The following is a 3,735-nucleotide window of genomic DNA, read 5'->3' on the forward strand; positions in this document are numbered from 1 at the left end:
AGTACTAATTTTTTAAAAATTACATAACTGAACCACCTAAAAGGTGGAGAGATTAAAGACAATTCATCATTAGCACAAAAAAGTTGAAAAGAATACTCAACCTTGAAATCTTTATTGTTCATCAATTAAACCCGAACCTAACCAACAATCTATCATACAATACTATCTAATCAATATCGTGCTTCAACTGTTGAATAACAAAAGGCACGTTTTTCATAATTGAATAAAAATAGTAGTACAAAATGAAACCTTAAAGTAAATATACATACAGAAACCTTGAAATTTTTATTGTTCAATCAATTAAACCCATCATCTGACCATACTTTGGTAACAGTATTGAAAAAAAAAGCTTTAAAAACAATCCACAAACCCAATTTCGGATAAAAAAGGAAAAAAAAAAAACTAAAAACAAAAGATACGCCTTAACATTGTCGGCACAGAGATGAGGAACAAATTGATTAAAATTAGACAGATCTGAATATATAATTGATGTACCTTAATTTGAAATGATTTAGAGAGACAAAGATCTAAACTTATATTGATATACCTCATTTCGAAATAGAATTAGAGAGGGATGACGGACGAAGATCTAACTTTGAAACTGATGAATCACGCTTTGAAATTGATTCAAGAGGGGCGAAGATCAGAATTTGTATTTGATTCAAAGAGAAGTGAAGAACTGAGTTTGAAATTCATGGTTCCATGAGCCTCTTTGTAGAATTACGAATGAAGATGAGAAGAATAGTTAAGAGTTGATAACTGAGTAGTAAGGGGTTGGTTTGTTTTTTTTTTTTTTTTTAGGGAAGGGTTGGTTTGTTTTTTCTTTTTTCCTAAATTTTGAAATCGTGGGTGTTGAATTTACGTGTTAGTCACGTGCTAGAGTTTCTCGACGCTTTTTTTCTGCGGAAAACTAATTTTGACGCTAAAAAGCGTCGGTATAATACGCATAGTACATTTAAGAGCTAACGCTACTTGTCTAGCGTCGAAGGCCCAACATCGAGAAAGGTCTCTTTTTGTAGTAGTGTGCGCCAGCACGCCACACATTGATGCGAGCTGCTGTGTGCTGCTGCCTGCCTTCCCCGCATCTCCCCGCAAGCATAGCTAGCACTATGGCGCGCTATGGAGAAGAAACGCAAAGACTGGAAAGAGAAAGAATAACCCTGTTGAGATAGTAGTGACGATGATGATCTTCCTCCGGTTGAGAACATCAAGGAAAAGAAACGCAAAGACTGGAAAGAGAAAGAATAACCCTGTTGAGATCCATGTGTCAGCCAAAGACAGAGCTGCAATGAAGAAGGGTTTAGATAATTTCAAGCTTAAGAACCCTCTAGGAGACGGGTTCAACACTTAGGTGCCGCCTGAATTGGGCACCATTGCCTGGGAGGACGAACAGACGAATGCCAATCAGTATTTCGGCTACTATGAGGCGGCGTTCCTAGTCGGCCTCCACTTCCTTCTTAACGATGCAGTTAAAGCCATCCTCCGGGGATACGGCTTGGGTGTATGGCAGTTGACTCCAAATTCTTGGGTCAACATTTTGGGTTATATAGCCGCCTGCAAATGGCAAGGGCTCCACCCCGGCAGGGAGGCTTTTGCACACACCCATTACCTCAGTCAAAGCCAAGGCGGGAGGAGAGCGTGGTACACACTTACCACATACCCCAAGTACCAAATAACCTTAGACAAACTGTCTAAGTGGGATAACTGGAAGAAGCACTTCTATCTGGTGTCTTCCTCCAAGGAGAAAGAGAACCGCGAGTACAGGCGATACAATAGGTAGCCGGACCTTCGAGGTCAAAAGTGCAAATTCCCAGCCATTCAAGACGAGGACTATGAGAAAATCATAGCGGCGGGATTCTTCAAACTGACAACATACTACCTTTCAACCGAGGAAGCAATAAGTGTCCCCAAAATTGGATACCTAGGCATATATGGCTGAGAGACGAGGCATTTTTGTCCGCTTGCGGTCTCAGCACAATGTTTAATAGACCTATGTCCAATGTGTATACGACAGGGATTATGTCGTCTGCGTTAAATTCTTAATTTTATTTCTGTTATGTATGTTCTAACAGGCGTTTTGTTTGTAGAGACGGGCAAGAACATGGTTTTTGAAGAGAAAACCCACAGAAGGTCTGAAGCACAAATCTGCATGGACAAGGCGGAGAAGCAAAGGGCGGAAATTGCCGCCAAGGGTCAGGTATTCACCGTTTGACTTGTTTACATAGATTTTGTCTTAATATCCCACTAGAGGCGGCTTATTGCCGATGGTATACTCATTGTGCCATTTTCCTCACAGGATGTTCCTTGATCCTTCTAAGTTCTCATCAAGCGGAAACCGGATGAGACAACAAACAATTCCACCAAATCTCAAAAGGTGTCATCAGCCTAGAAGGCTCCTAAACTGTCAGTTGGGAAGACCAGTCTCAACGTCGGGGAGAAGAGCATCAGCCTGCAAGGCTTCGGCCTAAGAATAGACCAAGGCAAGAAGTTTGGTACAGCAGCAGTGCCTAAGGCGGACAAAAAGCCCAAGGTGACTCGTAGTTCTGCCATAGCTATGGGTGATGACAACCTGCAGATTATTGAGCAAGGTATGGCTAGTCCTCTCAGATCACCGTTTGAGCTTCCTTGGCCCATGCCGGTGAAGTCTCACTCACAACAGACTTCTGAGGGTTCATTAGGGAGCCGTCTGCAGATAGATGCCGCATATGCAGCTAACTCACCCAATCTTGGTTGTGATGCAGATTCCCCCCGGTGGCCGGATGTGCAGCAGTACGCCAAGTCTATGCTTGGGGCCATCCCCAAGAAGGAAAAGGACGCCATCCCTGGCATAGAGATGTTCAATATTGATTGGATCATGGCCCTCCTGTCTGACGTATGTCCATTCGAACAGAATTTTACAAAGTATTTCCCCGTTTGAGTTCTTAACATTCCGCTTGTGTCCATAGGCTATGCTGAAGGTGGATGGGTTGAATAGACCATGGCGTCGCAAGCAGACTGCGGTAAAAAGAGCCAATAAAGCTGCGCAAGACTCCGTAGACATTGCTCTCTATTCAAATACAATAAATGAACTTGAGTCTAAAGCATTTGAACTGAAACAGGCGGAAAATATCAGGCGCTTGACAGCTGAGATAGAGACTGCTAAGAAAAAGGCCTCTAACTTTGAGGCCGCGCTAAAGAATGCTCAATCAGACCTCAAGGCGCTTGAGGCGGTTGACAAGGAGAACACAGATCTCCGGGCGGATGTCAACCGCTTGAAGAATGAGATGGCCCAGGCTCAAGCAAACTTCAAGGTGACCTTGGAGGATGAGCAGGACCGGATCGTTGAAGAAAACGAGTCCAATTGCACGGATCGTATGAAGCTTGCTTGGGACACTCTATGCCCGAGGTAGGAGTTTGGTCTTTAGGCCTTAGCTTATCATTATGATGAGGTCATTAATGCCAAGGCCGAGGGCAGACCAGACCCTAGGATATTCCATGCTTGGGCCAACCAGGAGGTTGAAGAAGAAGAGCCAGCTCAAGCTGCAAGCGAAGGTAAACAAGAAGATGCTCAAGTGAACTCTTCTCAACCGCCTCCTGAACAGACAGGAGAGGAGGTCCTGACTACGCCCCAGAATTAATTTTTTCTATCTTTAATTGTTCTTAAAGCCGTCTGTATTTCCGGCCTGCGTGTCGAGTATTTAGATTTAGTGAATCAACAATTTATTTCCTTTTTCCCCGTATGGGTATCCGGCTAAC

Source organism: Chenopodium album, chromosome 17, assembly GCF_948465745.1.
Source record: "Chenopodium album chromosome 17, dcCheAlbu1.1, whole genome shotgun sequence".
Lineage (NCBI taxonomy): Eukaryota > Viridiplantae > Streptophyta > Magnoliopsida > Caryophyllales > Amaranthaceae > Chenopodium > Chenopodium album.